Below are 19,737 nucleotides of genomic sequence, written 5' to 3'. Positions count from 1 at the left end.
TATTGTTTCTTCCATCACATGTTTCCACTACGGTGAGTTTCCACTGGGTACACAAACTCTGCTGATATGTGCAATGACGACATTCTTTGATATCCAAAAAAAATGTGGCTTTGATGGAAGCATGTGCTCTGGGTTTTTTTTTTTTTGTTGGTGACATTTGTTATCACAAAACATTTTCACGCCGTTTGAAGTGATTTGTTTTTTATTTATAAGACTATAACCACTTTCTAACCAATCAGAAATGTTCCTTGAGAAGCTTGTATTTTACATTTGCCAAGAATACTAGACATGTCTGTTTTGCAATTTAAAGTGGACCTTAAGTTTATACATCTTTGAAAACATTTAAATATAACTATAAGGCATTAACATAATGTGGGTTGTTCGTGTGATGGTTTCTGACATTTTTCAAGCTTCTTGCATTAAAGTTGCAAATTGCCTTCAGATTTCTCTTCTTGTGGTGTGATATGTGGAGCTTGTTTCTGAATCACATTCACAGAATCCATGCTGAGACCCAGCCTAAGAAAAAAATAATAAGTGTCAAAAGTAACATTTAATTTGCATTAAGTCTAAGATAATAACAAGAGCATGACATAGCTTACCCTGTTGGCCTCCCCTCTGCAGAAAGGTAGTGTCAGGCTCCATCATTGTACCTTTCACCCAGACATTACCGTATAATTATAACTCTGTAATATTATAAAGCCATCAGCAAGGGAGAGATGGAAGTTACCACCAGAGGTGAAGCCCTGTGGAGCGAGACAATTACAAACACCCTGATTTTTTTTTTTATTTTTTTTTTTTGCGTTATGCTGAAAAGCTAAACGCTGGAAATGGGGTCTTTACCAGTGAGCTGCAATTAAGACGAACCACATGCCTGGATGTGCTCCTAAAGCCCAAAGAAAGTCTTCATTGTCTGTTCTCGACAAACAAGTAGGAACTGTGGCCGCACGTACACCCTACAGAAGTGCAGCCACAGCTGAGGTGTCTGGGAAAAAATGAGCATAAGCTATTTTTAATTATAAAAATACACAATATATATATACTTATGAAATATTAATGCTAACAAATGAATGGTGGTGTTGCGCATAAACATGTTAAATCACTAAATTGTTTTTGGTGATGTAACTGAAATAAAAGAGCATGTTAAGATATATAGATAAATATACAGTCAAAACCTCAGACTTTGAGGGGGGGTGGTGCTAGATGTGTTCATGCTGCATCCTTAGTGTAAAACTATGAAATGACTGAGACCTTATTTGCTATATCTTCCCTTGATGGCACAAACTGGTTACCTGTGTCCGGCTGCTCTGCGAGCAACACCGTCAGGACTGTTTCACCCTCATCTTTGCAGTTGGTGCTGACTTTACTCAGGTTATTGTGGGAAGTTTTGACTTGATTTCATCCAAAATCTCCAGATATGTAAAAATCTTGACATCCCTACCAGACTACAGTATTACATGTTGACCTTGCATTTCAATGATGTACACTGGAGGACACATTCCTCCAGTGTACGTACACCATTGTGCATCTTTGGAACAGTGGCAATTTGATCTCCAATTTAGCCAGGATGCTGCCAATGTTGTCATGGAGGTACCGTAACCGTCTGTTACGTTGTGCTGTGCTTCTTAGACAACGTAAATGTTGCACCAGGAGGACCGCCGCTTAAATAATGTTGTAAATACGACATGAATGTTGTGATAATAACACAAAAATGCATAATACACATAATCTTTTTCATGTTTAGACCCATGTAAATAGGTTTTTAGATACGCTAACACATGTGGGGTTATAAACACAGTGAGAGCAGCTTGAGTTACAGTTTTAACCTGACTTGTTGATAGAATTATTTTTACTATTTACTATTATTTACTAAGTTCATTGCATATATTACGTATATACTCTTTACTACTAAGACGTTTTAAGGTTTTATTAAAGTGTATTCTATATGGCCGATCTCTCATTACTTTAGTTTATTGTTCATTAGTTTATTGTGTTAATCATATATTTGCTGGAATATATAGATCAGTGGTTATTATTTCATTTTACTATGTATGTGCATTGATTTACTCCCTCTCTCATCGTTGCAGAAAGCAGAGAAATATGTTGTGACGATAATAGGTGTTTTTCTAAATATGTCTGAAACTGTTATGAACTGTATTCAGCCATCTGGAGTGCTTATGTATAAATGTACTGTGTGGACTGCTTAGTATTATCTCTGTGTTCCTAAGGTCACAGAGTGTTTTGCTTATCCCTACCCCTTAGCTTGAAAAATGTAACCAGGGTTTCCCTAATAAAAGCAAGGAGGGTACGGAGTGGCTTCAGATCGAGTTTGGAGATCTGTATTAAGCATCTCAGCTCCTCTTCTTGCAAGATTTATGAAAACTAACCTCACTGTTGTCTCTCCTTCTTGTGTTGTTAATGAATGTTTTAGGTGTTTGGACCTGACACTTGTCCTGCCTCAGTCCATATGTAGCCAGCAGGAAATTAGTGCTGCTAAAAACTAATATTAATGAGACAGTATTGCTCTTTTAGATACTACATAATACTAACTAATGGCTGCTAAATCAAATGCTATTGATCGCACTAATTGTTGTTAAAACACATTCAGCTGTGCTTTACCAGTAAAGAAACTGAGCATCCACCATTGACACCGACATCGTTGTGGTACTCGGCAGTTTCTGCATCCACTGTCAGCTGATCCACACATCCTCTCAGTGGTGTGCTGCCGTGATGTTGTGTCTGATGATTAGAGGATCGAGCAGGCAAAAAAAAAAAAAAAACACCAAAAAGCCAGTCTGATGAGCTGGTGCTTTGAATGCTGTGGATGTCTGCTGTCCTACCTCCGTCTGAGCCATTACTGGCCGGCCTCCGATGTAATGCCATGTTTGGTTTGTCTGAATGTGATCCGTATGGATCTGCTTTGAGCCATATCTCACAACAAATCCGTCCGCAATCATAACTGCAAACTGCTTGTCCTAAGACAGCTGAAGAATACAGAATGAGGCACAGTGTGCGCTGATGTTCCTAATTCTGGGCTTTTTCGAATGCACGGCCCAAATCTTTGAAAATCTCAAACAGAGGTAGTTGAGCTGAACTCTGATTTCTGAGCTCTCGACCTGCTTGTTGACCTTCAAGCGCCAGGACGTCTCTTTTGACAAAAGCACAGAAAAAGGACTCCTGGTTAATAAAAAAAGACATCGGTTGTCTATCAGTTCAGATCGCTGAGACTTACAGCCACAAACATCACTGTGTCTATTGGTATTTAATGTGACGGACCAGCACAACGTGAAGTGGAAGAAACATGATTGATCCAGACATCTGGATCAGAATCATAATCTTTGCAGGATTGTGGGGGGAGCCTGTGCCTATTCCCTGCAGTCACTGGGCAAAAAACATTGCCAGTCCACACAAGGCAACACAGAGACACACAGGACATTTCAAAATGTTCTCCTCTACCTCACAACATAATCAGGAACCCTTGCAAACATTGACACCACAGCAAATTAGAGGGACCAACCTAGAGTCTCAGTCCTACACTGAAGTTTGTGGTTGCAACGTGACAAGCCGTGAAAAAGGAGTGTGAATGATTTGGCAAGGTGGTAAATATATAGCTGTAACTAATGAGTGTTTGTCTTTAGTTAGTTTCAGTTAGTAGTAAAGACCTACTTTATTCCCCAGAATAATGCAGAATAAAAGGGCATTCGTCTCTTGGCTGTCAATGTTACATTTAAAAACATTTTCTTCAGCTCCTGTATGAGGTAACCTGCCCGATCAGAACCGCACACCTCTGTCAGGGGAGTTCTATAGAGATGAAATGTATCTCAATGATGATTTTTTTTTTTTACTTTGTTCATACAGCCATTTCTTTATATGTATCAGTCTTACATAACAGTAGACAGCCTTGCCTCCATAATGACAGCCCGTTTGTAGCTGAAAAGGTTTACAGAACGGTCGTTGACGTTGAAAAGGTTCATTGTTCCTTTCTACTCAGAGTACCAAAGCTCCTCTGGAGGCTGAAAAAAGAGAGAGAACTCGGGAAAAGGCCTGAAAAGATTAGACACAGGCTTTGCCACGTAAATGATAAGTTGAAGACATTTCAAGCCTCTCGAGCAAAATCCCTCTCCTAAGAGGAATTTCTCCATTAACCTTTTTTTGCCCAAAGAATCTGAGACCTGGACAGTACTCAAACTGTCAGCTCTTAATTTCAGCCCCTCGCCACGGCCGTCATATCGGGTCAGATTTATGTGGAACCCCAGTTCTGCCGGGGAAAATGACTACGGTGATAGTAGAAAGACAAAAAATAAGTAAGAATATGGTATTCACAGATATAATGCAGTGAAATATTCACAAATAATTGTAGGAAACACATTATTAGGAAGAGGCTTGAGAGGATGCTGGAAGATAATAACATGCAGGAAGTCTGGAATTGTATGAATACCATTACTGGCTGTAGCAGCAGGGGCACGGTGGGCTGCGTGGACCCTCAGAGAGCTGAGGAGCTTTAAATCTGTTCAGTTCCCCCATTACCACCTGCTCACCCGCTGACCATCAGCCTCCTTCTCCTCCCCCATGTGCCTCTCTCTCACTCTAGAAGGTGCCCATCCCTCCCCCCTCGACTCCTCCGTCCATTACAGTGGACCAGGTGACCAAGGAGCTGTGACTTCTCCATCCTAGCAAGGTTGCAGGTACAGACAAGGGCTATAGTCTCCTGAGGGCCTGTGCTGCTTGGCTGGGAAATCGCCTGAGTCTGAGGCTGGGGAGTGTTCCTTCACCTTCTCTGGTGCTTTTTGACACAATCCATCCCTGCCTTCTCCAGGAGAAACTTATCATGGCTGTGGATCCCCACCTCGTGAGCTGGATTTTGAACTATTTGACTAACTGGCCCCAGTCTATAATTCTTCTTATTATTATTATAGAAGAGAGCACTCTGTATCGATTCAAACTGATCCGTTTTCCCCTTTGATATAAAAAATAAATACCACGTTTTAATCCTGACATATAATTGGTGTTTTTTGGGGTTTTTTTTGCAACTTTTTCAACTTTTAAATTTGGTTCTTGATAAAATCTACTGTGACTTCCATATTTGTTGGCTCATCTGGTAAATATCTGTAGAAAGCCTGTAAATTACATCATTTATGATTGCTGTATCATCTCACAGTCGCTGCAGTTCCTCATCATTGGGCTTTGTAAACTTTTGCTCCACCCTGGGATGGACTGGGGACCTGTCCAGGGTTTACTCCCGCCTCTCGCCCACAGACTACTGAAGATAGATGGATTCCCAAAACTGAGCCTGTTTCTGACTTCCCAAACTGGTATTGTAGGATGTAGTTTATAGAAAGCCACCTTCAGCTGCAGAAGATTCTTATGAAACAAAGCTATCATAAAAAGATTAAAACCATTTTTTTTTTTATTTAGAAAAATCCATAGTTAAGTTATGTAAAGTTCAAAGTTGTAAGTTCATCCTGTAATAAAATTCTGAAAGTGAAACAAATACATATAAAAATGAAGATGTACATGTAATGTGTAATTTGTGTTACTTGTTGTGATGTTTATCATCTGCCTATTAGTTACTCAGTCTCAGCGGCAGATTTATTTATTTATTTATTTGGGCCTTAAGGGCAGACGCACAGGGTTACTCTAATTTTAGAACAACAAGGAAAAGCTTCTGTATTTCAATTAAAGGTGTAAAGTTATGGAATAAGTTACATGAAGATTTAAAACAAAGCAATAGTTTAACACAATTCAAAAGAAAGTACAAAGAGGTAATTTTCAATAGATACACACATGGGGACAGAAAGCAATAAGGTGTGTATTGAAGATAATAACTTGGTGTAAGGGTTTAGAAAGATAAACCAGCATAAAATGGGAAAATGTATAGGGAAATATTAGTAACTGTTACTTCTAACTGCCACTTTGATTTAGATTTTTTTTCTTTAATGACAGTAGGACTCTAAAGTCTCAAGTGTTTAGGGGTAGAAGTTTATAAGTTCTCACTTCTTCCTACCCCATTTTGAGCATGATATGTTAACTGAAACAAAAAAAAAGTCTGTATTTTCTCTTCTTTCTTATGCACTTCTTGTTACTGTGCACTATTTTATTTTTATATTTGTATCATGTTCGAATAAAATTTCATTTCATTTCATTTCATTTCATTTCAATCCAGGGGAAAGCATGAGCACCAGACTAGAAAATATAACTTATCTGTCAAATGCGCCTCGAACCAGGTTTTATTACATTTAGTCATGTGTAGTCAATGCATAGTTGACCCCCCCCCCCAAACTTGTGTAAGTTTGCTATATTTCAGATTCTTTACTAACATGTAGACACTGATCTGCATCAGATATGACTTATATTTTCCATATTGTTCTTTTCAGAAAACATAAGTTAAAACATTTAAAAGTTGTTTAAAGGCAATTGTTTAAATATATTATGAAGGTTAATAATCCATCTTTAGATAGAAATTGATTTTATTAAAAAGCTAAGGCTGATCTTGTTTTCTGATAAACAGTGAGACATAATTTGTTAATAGAAACTAAGGTTGTTACATTACAACTCCTAATGAGTGCCAATGAATGTAAAAGGTACTTTTTGGTCCATAGAGAACATTTGGTGTGATTTCTGTCGTGGAAACTAAAAGTATGGAGAAATAGTGAAAATACTGCACTAACTGCAGACAGTGAACCCCTCAGGATAGCCTCCCACATAGAAAAGAGCACGGTGTGGATCAAGGCTCAGCATGCCGGCCCTCAGGGTGGCCAGATTCTGTTTAAGATGCAGGCTGACTGGTTTCTGTGACTTGAGGTTTTCTGAGATGCGGACCAAGCATCTTATAAATAAAATCAGTATGGGAGTTTTACTCTACAAACCATCTTGCGATCAATTCACATTCCCCTTTTCTAATCTTCTGCCTTATGCAGAGAAGACAATCCTGTTGGAATAAGAATTTATGTAATTTGGCTGGTTTCTGTCAACTCCAAACAGCTTATAGACACAAGTAGTCTCCAAAAACCAGGACATTTCCCTAAAATGCGTAAACAACTATGTGTGTAATAATAATGCCTACAGCACTCATTAGTATTTTTGCCGCGAAAAGTGAGGACTCACATCTTTATTACCCAGATATAGAAGAAAAAAAGCTGTTTTCATCTCTGTGTTTGTGCTGCCGTCCCTTTTTGCCCACTTGATCCTATCGGCTCAGCGAGGTGGAGATTGTGGAGCAGATCCACAGCTGTAAGTGCCTTCATTACCCCAAGGTTTATCGGTCGGCTGATCTTAATGGGGCTCTTCCCATTCAACGTCGTGGCGAGAGAGCTGTGAAAAGATTTTTAAAAATCTGAAAATATTCTTTGTAAGCACTTGAAATTGGGCTGTCGAACTATGGTTCTCTGGTTTATTCATCTCAATCAGGACTCTGATCATAGAGTCGCACACAGACACCCCTCTTTTAAGGACCTATGATGGAGGTGTTAAATTTAAAAGAAAAAAAATAATAAAGAATTGCATCTTTACAGCCTAAATGTATCAACTGACTTTAGCATTTTTCCCACTTAAAGGGACAGTGTGGGATTTTTGGAGGGATTTTGAAAAGTTAAAGGCAGTTAAAACATGCAGTAGATAACTTAGAACGTCTCATCTAGTTCAGATCCAGATTAGGTGGCCTAAGGCTTTTTTTTTTCTCAGGGGATAAGAATAAAGCCAAGTTTAAATAAATTAAAATTCCAATTTCCCCCTTTGAGTGCACCATTGTTGAATTTTACAATGTGCAAAAAAAATTAAAACCTCCGACTTCTGAGCAATAAATGAGACACCAGTAATTAAAAATTGTAATCACAGAGGAGCGCTTCAGGCCGACGACAAGGATAAAGTTTTCAATAAATGTGTCATGTTTTTTTTTTTCTCTTTCGTGACAACTCTTTAGTGTGAAAGCAAAAATGAAATATAATTAGTAGTAATAAGGGACAAAAGTTTTCAGCGAAGCGTTTGGAAAAATGTGTATTCTCTGTGAGTCCCAAGAAATGGTTACTAAGAGCAACAGCATTCCTATCACAAACATCCAATTATTTCAGAAGCTAATTTAAGATGCTCACTTTCAACAGCTTAGTGTTTTTCTTTTTTACTTTTTTACACCATCGCTCTGAGCGTTGAAACCCTAGGAAACCACTGCGCAAAAGAAGCAGAAAAGATTGGAATTTCTGCACATTCAAACAGAGATGATAAGCTATGTATGCAGTAAATAGTCTTCTTTAAAACCTTTCGAAGGACTGCAGAGTGTTGTTGGCTTCTGCATGTAAATCAGCTGATTTGTCTTCCATCTCCTCAGCGCGGCTGATCGGACCTCCCTCCTTCACGTCCTAATTTATCATTTCAGAGTCCCGTTAATGCTACTGATGAACGTTGTGCATTACTGATTGTCCTTAAGTTAACCTGAAGGCCTGATCAGCAGACGATCTGAACAGATTTGCTGCAACGCTGTCATAAACCCCAAATCCTGAGCAGCTCGCTGCTGTTGTTCACATTATGAAGCTCTCTGCAGGACCATTTAGTATGTAGTATTGACGTTAAAAGTACATTGCAGAAACTATTTATACCCCCTCCTTTTTTTAAACACATTTTGCCACATTACAACACCAAACTACAATTTATTTTGTTAGGGCTTCATGTGACAGACCAGCATGAAGCAGTACATAGTTATGAAGGGGACATTTATTGCAACTGGAAATTAGATAAAGTGGATTCGTATACCTCATTCTGCTGATACTGCTAAATAAATGTAAGTGCAACCAGTTGCCTTAAGAAGTCATCTAACAGGTAAATAGAGTTCACCTGTGTGTGCTCCAGCTGTTCTGTGAAGGCCTCAGAGGTTTGTTAGAGAACACTAGTGAACAACTGGCCTCATGGAGACCAAGGGACACTGCAGACAGGTCAGGGGTACATTTACTGAGAGGTTTAAAGAATGATTAAATCACATTCCCAAACGTTTAGCATTTCACAGAGCATTGTTCAATCCATCATCAGAAAATAGATAAAAACAATACAAGTGGCCAAAATGAGCTTCCTCCGTTAGAGATGGTGAGCAGCTTGGTCATCTGGCTGGAGCTGGAAGAGCAGCAGTTTCTCTTTATCAAAAGAAGTCTGTTGTGGTGGTTCGGTCAAATCTGATCTGGATGCCCCCTTGCTCCTCCCTATGGAGGTTTTCGGAGCACATCGCACTGGGATCCAGATCTCCCTGGAACAATTATGTATCCACTCTGGCCTGGGAACGCTTTGGATCCCCCCGAATAAGCTGGAGGATGTCGCTGGGGAGAGGGATGTCTGTGTTCCCACCTAGACCTGTTGCCCCTTCAACCAGACTGATAAGGTGTAGCACTCTCCGTTCTGCCCATTATTAGTCTGGGCCTGCTCCCATCACATCTGATCAGGAAAAGGAGAGACATTCGGCATAACTTTTTAAGCTGATTGGGCGAAACGACACCTAGTGCCCGCCTGCCAAAGGTGGATTTAGCCAATCTTCGTGCTTAACTGGGGAACTCATCTGCGGCTTCTGGTCAAGTCTTCTGTCCTGGTCTGGTCTGGATCTGCCTGCAACCCCACCTGCACCTTGCCCATTCCTGCCTCATCTGCCACTTTCATCTGTTTTTTAAAAAAAATAAACTTCTTAAAAGCTACTCTGTGTTGGCTGAATATCAGGTTCACCAAGCACATTAGTCTGGGCAACAAGCTTTTCCTGCTCCTGAAATGTGTTAAAAATGAACAGAACTTCCCCAAAAATCTTACACTTTGAGCTTTTAGTTCTGCCATGTGAAAAGATGTGTTCCCGTCTTTATTTTTTCAGACGTAAAAATGGAATCGGTAGTTTTCTCCATTGTATTGTCAATCCTCTCCATCAGAGGAGACAGCATCTATTGCTGTCTGTCTGTGCAACCGAGCCAGGGCAGTCTGGAAAATAATGAACAGAGAGCAGAAAATTGCCTCACTTCAGACTGCAAATCTATGCAACTCGATGTCAGAGATATGTGACCCTTGCATCTCTCTTACCTGCAGGTTTTGGAGAACAGTGAAACCTTTTTGGTTGAAACTCAGTGTTTTCTGCACTGTCTCCTGCACATATAACAACTTCTCTGCCACTTCCGTCACAGACATGTTTGAGAGCCATTAGTCTGGTTCAGAACACCCTGGATGGCTTCTGCATGGTCGACACTGTTGGCTCTGATGTGCACCAACATGCACAAAATCATTAAAGTGATCCAATTAAACTGATGTGCATTTTCTAACAATCTGACGCCATGTAATAGATGTCTGTCAACAAACAGTTAACAACAGTATTAATAGCCAAAGTGTAGTATGTCTGACAAAAGAGCTGATTTGTTGCTGTCAGCATGTTTGTGTACCCGGTGATATGTGAGGTAATATAATGAGCCCTGGATATAAAGATGAGTGCTTTAAATATGATCCTTGGTATCTATAATTACCCTTGCTGGTGACGATTCTCAGTCATCCGGGTCATGGTCATTCCAAAAAAGTAAAATAAATAAATAAATGAATAACTGGACTTTTTTTCTGAAATTTAAACCGAAACCGAAACTGGAGCCCAGTTTTGGTTTAATTTGCAGGCCAACAAGGACCTTAACGACTCCCCATTACTAATGGGGTGGATGTTATCTAAGCCATCTGCATGTTATCTAAGCCATAAGGAGGCCTTTGTTGGGCAGTACTATAAAGCTTGATGCTCCACACTACTCCACACATTTTGAATTGAGAAAGCTTTCTGGAGAGGAAGCCAAACGTCTTAAAATTTCGGAAAAAAAGTCCAGTTGTTTTGTGTGGTTTTTTTTTACTTTTTTGGAATATAATTACGCTTATTTATGAAGCAAGAGCGGAAGTAGTTCTTACATTGGTGTGTGGGTTGTTGTTTTTTTTTTTTTTTTACTTGATGGGCTGAAAAGTCTTTGAAGAGACGTTCGCCAGTTAGAAAAAGGAAGGGGTAAAAATGTGGCCGACAAGATACCAATGGTTAGTAAGCACCGTGAGAACAGCTAGAGTGACCATTCCCTGCTAACGACGCCACGTGCTTCAGAGCTGTGTTCAAAATCTGAGCTAGTTCAGCTGATCATTCCTGATCTAGATAGTTCTACACTGAACAGATATTCTTTGAAACACAGCCTGAGATTTATGACACTTGCTTTTGTGAATGCACAAAAGGGACCATCCTCAACGCCAATATTTATTGGCATTAGGAAAAACTTAGAATTATGTGCACTAATCACACCTGAATTATTTGACACCGATTATTGTGTGTTATCTATTCTTGTGAGCTGGATGCACTGTTACACCCCTACTATATCTACAGATTTGTTAAATAAATGCATTGTCTGTACTCGAGCTCTGACTTTTCTAGAAATGCCTCATTTTTGCAGCTACGTTACCTCGTTACTGTCGGTTCAGTACAAGCCTTGGTCATATTATCAGATTCTTCTTCCACATTGGGAGTGGTTGTGGCCCACAAGTAGAGAACATAATCTTGTTTGCATTCAGCCTGGACAGCAAGAATCCACCACAACGATGAAGCACGCGCATGAAGACCAACCAGGACACAAACCAAGCTCCTGTTTTCCAGTCTCACCGCTGTAACTCCCACTCTCCACCTAACTGTCTCTGTTAAATAGTTACCAATAAACAGATAATAATCTGTCACATCTGCAGACTCCTTCCTGCTCGATGTCTGCTCTGGCCCCGTGAGTGGTGCACTGTCTGTCTTTGATTTCCGACCATGGTTTGCTCAGCTCCCTCCATCGTCTCCTTTTTTTTTATGATTTTCAGAAAGAGAATTTGAATCATCAGGATTCAGTGGAGTTTGCTGCGTTGGAAAATCTTTCATACCATAAAAACAGAGGAAACGCTGCAAATTAGTAAATATGTGGAAAATGTTCACCTTGACTAAACATTTTTCCCTGTCACAAAATATCAAGCACTGGAAATATTTGAACCTTTTGCTGCCTGGATGAACGGCAGCTTCAAGGAGAAGGCCTTGGACATTAACTTTGGTTCCATTTAAGTTATTTAAGGCCGTCTCCAGATCCAAGGCCATGTCGGGCATCTGCAAAGTTTTGCAGAAAAATGATTGAGACGATATTGATTTTTGCTTTTTCCATGATCACAGACAGTGTGTGATGTTCAAAACACTGGCTACAGCCTCTTTTAATAACATCTTTAGAAAAATACCTAACATAATGTTGGAGGACGAACAGTTAGAATTAAAACTGCAGATACATTTAAGAAAGGGAGAATCAAAAGTGGTTGTTGAAGATTTTATAAAGAACTTTTAGAATTTATTGATAGTTTAGCCTTAGACCAATCTCAGATGCTCAAGAACAAACTTTGCCCAATGTTTGACTCGTCACCAAGCATTTTGACACTTTTGTGTTGACTTATGGGTGTTATCAGCAAATCCAGACTTGCTAAAAGCACCCAACAGTAAGGTAAAAAAAATGTTTAAATAAATACATAAATAATATGTTTAAATAAAAACCCTGTTCCTTGTCCTCCTCATTTGTTGGAATATCCATAAACCTGTTTTATTTCGGTCTAAATGTGAAGAAATAACATGCATTACATGAACAATTTAATGCATGTAATTATCTCCCCCATTGTGGGATAATAAAGGATTTCTTATTTTATATATATATATATATAGAATAAGATATACAGAATATATATAAAAAAAATCTACTTTTTTCAAACTTTTTTCTTACTTGTATTTACCATTTAATAATTATTACATCTGGTTAGCATCAAAATATTAACTAACATGTTTTCAACACTAATATATGTCCCCACAGAATAATAACATTGATGATAAGAACAGAACAAAATAAATCAAATTTCTCTCAAATGTGTGTGTAGTGTGAGGGCTGGGCTTAAATATACCATACGTGTATGTGTGTAGCTATGCATATGTATGTTTATATAGATATGTGTACACATTTATAAAGAGTATTTCCTCTCCCATGGCAATACGTTCTGCAAAACACAAATCTGGAATAATGCATGTGTAAATATCTGTCAAGTTGTTTTTCCTCTGCAAATAGATGTATTATTCTCATCTATTCTTCTATTATTCCTATGCAACTTGAATTTGTTTTATTCCCTACTATATATTTCTACATTTACTCACGTCAGCTGCATGTTTGTCTATGTGTAGCACCTTGTCACCAAAGCATGTTCCTCATACGTGTAATATACTACATGGCAATAAAGCTCATTCTGATTTTGATTCTAAATGTGCCACACACACGTCATAGTCCAAGAGTAAATGTGTTTTAGGTTTTGTTTTGAGTACCTTTAAAGTTGAATAGCCAGACTCACACAAGTGCGTTGTTATAAAAGGGAGAAGTCATTGCAGTGCCCTGTCGGGATAATTTCTTACATTGTTAGACAAAGGAAGAGCTTCAAATTTCAGTTTTAAATCCCCTGAGTATGTCATCTTAATATGATGTACTAATAAAAGGTATAGTTTATGATAATTATTTTTAAAATAATCAAATATTTTTTTATGATAATGAATTTGAATTATTATTATATTATTTTATTTTCCCTCCAGCTTTTAACGTTGGGCAAAGTTTCTTCTTCACCATCTTGGGCGTGAAGTTCAATGATCACAGACAAATAGTACCCCCATGTGGTCTAATAAATATTAGCTAAATTATTTTTAGTGTTAGGCTCCTCAGCTGTTGGTGCTATTTTAAGTATTTGCCATCTCAAATAATAGTAATCATCTTTACTTGTCAATGCAACCAACCATCACACCTGAATTTCCCCATTGAGGTACAACAAAGGAATTCTTATCTTCATACACTGCAGTGAGATTTGTCCTCCGCATTCAACCCATCCTTTTTTTAGGGAGCAGTTTTTAGGGATCTGTTCAGGGATCCAAAGCAGCAGTCTGTGGGATGTGAACCGGGAAAGTTCCAGCCTTCCAAGGATCCAAGCGCTCTGCTCTAACCACTGGGTCACCACTCCCCACCAGGTTGAGTGAATGTTAGTGGGCCAGTGGGCCAGATGTCATGCCACTAGCCGCCTCTTCCTGGTCCACCAGCAGAGCAAGAGCACGGCCATCACGTTCTGCCAGCAAGAACGAGGCAGACATAAAAACTGTAAAATGAACTTTCACAACATTACCTTACCATGGCAGTGATCGCCACATCTGCCATTACCCCGCGTGGAGCACTCTGTCAGAAGTAAAAGATGTCACACCGGCTGGAATCACACTCATGCCAATTGAAATCTCAATAGAAACACAGCAAATCAGATTTAAAAGAAAAACCTGATGGCATAATCTTTATAATCTTGTAAAAATAAGCGTTAGAAATAATTTATATGTAAAGTGTCTATTACAAAGCTCCACATGCTTTCTTCCTCTCTCTATTCTTCAGCTCACCCCACAGGCTTTCTACATAATTATGGTCTGAGGAGGACTGAGATGGGCAGGGAAGAAGGTCAGTTTGTCTACTGAGCCTTTTCTGTGTTCATCTGGCTTCATGTTTCTATTTGAATAGATCTTTATTTGTTGGTTATTTCTTTAATTGCCTGGTGTTTCAGAGACGTCATAATGCAAGGCAATCCATCAGGGTTCCCAGGAAGAGACAAAGGCCCACGGCATCACGGATCCTCCTGTCGCGATCCGCTGCTGTTGTGTTTTTTATCTTCATCTCTGTTTTCATTTTGATAATCTTCCTGTTAGCTCATGCCTGATTCAGTTCTCTTTTGCATTCATTATAGTTAGTTTGGTATTGCCTTTCTGTTCTACGTTCTTTTAGAATATCTCTGTCGCTGCTCTCTCTCTCTGTCACCCTGCTCTCCCTGCTCCATCTCTCTGATTGCGCTGCCTTCTCTGCTTCAGCTGTAACCTATTCCCTCTCATTGGGTGCTTTGGTTTGCTTGTCATTTCTCTGCCCTGCCTCTTTATATTTAGTGCGTTCCATTTGTCCTCGGTAGTCATGATTCTCGACCTCCGGGTCGGAAAATTTAACTGGAACAGCCTCTGAAGTCGGTATTACGAGTCGGAAAGTGGGTGCAACAGGGCGCGTTCCTTTTGCCTCGGAGGTCGGGACAAACGAGTCGTCAATTATGTCATCTCTGCTTTTTGTGTTCCAGTTTCCCTTGTCGGACTGTTGGAAAAAAAATGGACACTCGCAATGTTGTTAAAACAGTAACAATGACGCTGTTCTAAGCGGTATTTTCTGTATATAAACAGAGCTGAAACACCCCTTCTGATGAACACTGAGAGGTAGCAGCTGTACGACTGACTAATAAATAAAAAGTAGGAGGTTTTATTCAATGTTGCTGCGAGTAGCGGCCATGATGAATGCAGAACTCGGGTACTATCCTGTTGCACCGACTTTCCGGCTCGTATTACCGACTTTAGAGGTCATTCCAATTAAATGATCCGGCCCAGGGGGTCGAAAATTTCAACCGCCGAGGACAAATGGAAAAGGCGGGGATGGCATAATCTGCCACTCGTTAGTCCCGACCTCCGAGGCAAAAGTAACACCTCATCATTCCCACGGGTTTATTTGTTCCTTCAGTTGACTACCATCCGCTGTGGATATGTTTTTTTTTTCTCGTTATGTAAGTTTTATTTATTCATTTAACTTCTCATCATTTTTACGCTCTGCACTTGAGTCCTCCTCAAATCACAACGTGACACCTCCGTCATAATTCAGCCCCGTTTTCGGGTTGTCTCACTCTCAGTCTCGTTCAACCAAAGCACGTGTTTTAAAGTCCCAGCAGCATTTAGAGAATTTCTTGGAATGCCATCCAAATAACCTGTTGGCCTGTAGGTAGATAGCATGTAATGTTTTGGAGACTTCTCTAACAGTGAGCCTGGAAGGCAAGTCAGTGCACACAACTTCAATGTAATAAAAAAAAAAGGTTTGGTTGTTCCAGACTTTTAAGTGTAAATGAAGCTATAGCAAAGAAATACTGTATGTATATAGAGAGAGAATTGACAGGGCAGCCTGTTCATGAGTGAACAAGGCATGGTTGCATCTTATGCACTTAAACACATTTTTGAAGTCATGCCCACACTGAAGCTTGTTTTATAGTTAAAACTTTGCAAAAAAAAAAAAAATGAAAACTCACCTCTGGTCTGAGAATCAGCTGTTTAAGCTGTTTTCTGTTCAGTTGCAGAGTTTGCAGAAGCCTCCATGAACCACTGGATTACCATAAAAGCCAAATGCATACCTTTAAATTGAAATGTTTGCATAAACAGATGATTATAACACTCCGATGATTATTGTTATGGACTGTATATAAATATTGAGTTTGTGCCTCACTTCTCACAGCTTGCTCCACTGTACCTTCTTTTACGCAGACATTCGACATCTCCTGGGTGTGATAGTTTTAGTTCTTTGTCTTAGTTTTAGTCTTAGTTTGGGTTTCTATCTTAGGTTTGGTCTTTGTGGTTATTTATGTTTTGGGTCGGTTTAGTTTCTGTCCTCTTCCACTTATTTTCTGTCAGATTGTTTCCTCCTTCAGCCACTTCCCTTCAACTGATTACCTCCGCCTGTTTCTGGCTAATTAGCTCACCTTTATTCTCCTGCCTATTGTGGACCCGTGTGCCTATTGTGTGCCTATTGTGGACCCGTGTACCTGACCACTGCCTGCCTGTAAGTCACCGAGCCTGCTAACCCTTGTCTGTGTTTGAGTTGCCAGTCACTCGGATCTGGTGTGGACTAAAGTCTGTGTCCCCGGTCTGGACTGCCACTCGTGCACGGTTTCCCGTTTGGATTATTTCCCCAGCTCTGTGTCTGATCCCTGCAGCTCACCTTGCCTGTTTCCCCTCTGGACTTTTCCCGAAGACTGTTTTTTGTTTTTCACCTCAACCTTCACTTGTTCCTTTAATAAACTTCCTGATTGTTTCTCCTGTGTCTGGCTGAATATCGGGTTCAGCTTCATAATCATCACACTGGGCTGATGTGGAGGCAGGCTACAGCAACTTCAGGAGGAAAAAGAAGGTACATTAAAAACCTTTATATACATGCTGGGTCAGATCTAGCTGGTATTGTAGTTTATGAGTTCATCCACCTTGACAAAGTCTCTAAATCTGAAGTGAAGGAGCCCCAGAGCACCATCCTTCACCCCCATGTTTTATTGTAAGTGTGCTGTTCTTTTGGTGATAATCAGTGTACTGTATTTGTGCCCGACAAATATTCTAGAAATTACTTACAAATCTAGCCTTTGGTTTCCACAGATCATAACGCAACCTCCTAAAATCTTAGAGATTTCAGCTAATCATGGATGTCTTCCTTGGAGGAAAGACACTTTTGTTTTTCAACCCTCAGGATCCTTTATCACCTTCCGTCTCATCTCTTCATCGTTTAAGGGCTCAATCCATTTTTCACAATATCACTTATCTCACATTTTATCTAGCTATCGGTGCCTTACAGGATTTATGTAACGCGACTAAATGTTCTGAACTCCTCTCCTCACTGCCACCCTCCTACGGTGAGACCCTTTTGATCCTATGTCAGCTCCCTGCTAACTGTGGCTTCAGCTAAAAGTTGTGAGCATGCATGAGTCGAAAAAGATCCTACTCTAACAGCTGAACCTTACTTGGCTTTCATCAGATCCCCTTTAACTAATGGCAGGTGAGAACTTTGGAAGAATGACTGCTGAAATAAAAGGTGCATTAATAAAATGTTTTGGTCTGCTACATTTTTCTAACAGACTTATTTGACTTGAATGGTACAGGCTACGTGTAGCATAAACGGTGGAAAATGTTTCATCTTTTCAGTTTCATCTTTTCACGTCACAAACCTCAAATTTTAACAAAGCTGTGTATATTTGGGAGAGCCAGCGTGACCAATAGAAGCCATTAGATGTTTATTTGCGTCAGAAGGGAATGGGCGGGCTCGGCAGGTTCGTAGGACATTCATTAGCTCAAAATGATTATTTCCATCCCCTCGAAAGATTTGTGTTTTGTCATAAAATACATTTCGTACCACCTGTGATACTGTGAGAGAGACATTTATAGGGGGGCTGGCTAAGCCCAATAAGATTCATACAAATTTAGGTTTAAAGTCATATTTTAATCTCGCCATGTTTCTTCCAACTGGAAAGCCTGCTTTAGAGTCCTGACTCGGATCTGATACAGAACCTGTTTCGGGAGCTAAAGATTAGGGTGATGGGAAAGAGGCCATCTGAGCTCAAACACTTGAAACTCATCAAACAAACAAAAAATGAATAGTCAGAATTCCAGTGGCAGCATGCAGAAAGCTGCTCAGGAATTATAAGAACCGCTTGATTATTCGATTGTTTCATTAGGAAGGCTGAAAAGAATTTTTGACATGACATCTTTTGATGTGAATAAGGACAGATAAGTCAGAATAGAATAAAATACCTTTATTGTCTTACTGGGGAAATTCCAGCAATGGCAAAAACACTTAGAGTTGTGTAATAGTTTAAGTATTATGAACAGAAAAGGTAAGTTAAAGTTAACTTGATTAATTGATAATACAGCATATTACAAGAAATTAGTTTCTTGTTACATTGTTTGGTTTTCTTTTGAGATGTCTGTTTCATTTCCTACCAGGATCAATCTTTATCATTAAATAAAAATAATTTTAAATCTAAAAATGCCATTTGAGTGATTAATTTGGGATTTTTTTTTTAGATATAGGGTTAGATTAATATAATTTTTGGCACAAAAGGCTGTTACAAATACTGTTCAATCACATTCTCTAAGGACTTAGTCCGAAGCAGGTCCTTTATCTTCACATTAAAAGAAAATCAAATCATATATACTTTATTTTTCACCTCAGCATGCTTTGTATTTTCAGAGCAAAACCTAAATTGCCGTCTAGCAGAGGGACAGCTGTCTGGTTGCTGACAGAGGGATCACAGAACTTTTTTGAGACGCTTTTCTTCAAAAGCTTGAGTGTTGCTGTCATGCCAGCTCTTTGAAAATTTCTGAGCAGAACAGCAAATTGGAGCAAAAGAGAAAAGCAACCACACTACAAAGCGAAGCAAAGTCGCTGGCTGCTTCATTATGCGTCTTTCAGCTCGCCTCATTAGTGAGACTGTGGGAAAAATCCTTCCTCTAAGATTGTGACTTCTTTTTCTGCAAGGCAAATGCTGCAAAGGGTGAATGTTGGCGTCCTTCAGGGTGAAAATAAGTTTAGGTTCCAAGTTCACTGAGGTTTGGTCACACTTTACTGTACTTTTTTCAAGAAGCATTAGATAATGAAGCAATTAAATGAAGTATTATGAAAGCAAGGAAGACAGTGGGGTTAAAAAAAAAGAGTGGTTCATCATTAGGTGGTCAGCAGGTGGAATTATTTTACTCAGTAAAACCACTAAAAAAATAAAATAAAACAAAAGTTCATAGATGTGAAACCTTTATTTAAAGTTACAAGAATTTGCAGTTTTAAAAGGTTATTTTTCTCACACTCATGCCCCCAGTTGTAATCTTCAAACATGGTCACAATAAAATGCTTACCTTTGTCCCTCCATTTATACCATTAGTTTGCAGTGCAGTTATAGGAGAAAACAGAAAATTGCAATCATGAGACAATACAGATTTATCTGTAAATCACCAGGTGCAGACACACATGAGAACCTCTACATACACCTTTTTTTAATTTTGTTTTAAAAAAGTATGATGTTTCTATTGATGCATATTACAACAAGAACTCAAAATGTGCATGTATACATATGGTTGATCCGCAGGTCCAGTAAAAAAAA

Source organism: Fundulus heteroclitus, chromosome 9, assembly GCF_011125445.2.
Source record: "Fundulus heteroclitus isolate FHET01 chromosome 9, MU-UCD_Fhet_4.1, whole genome shotgun sequence".
In the NCBI taxonomy this organism is placed as follows: Eukaryota; Metazoa; Chordata; class Actinopteri; order Cyprinodontiformes; family Fundulidae; genus Fundulus; species Fundulus heteroclitus.
Note: the sequence above shows the minus strand (reverse complement) of the source record.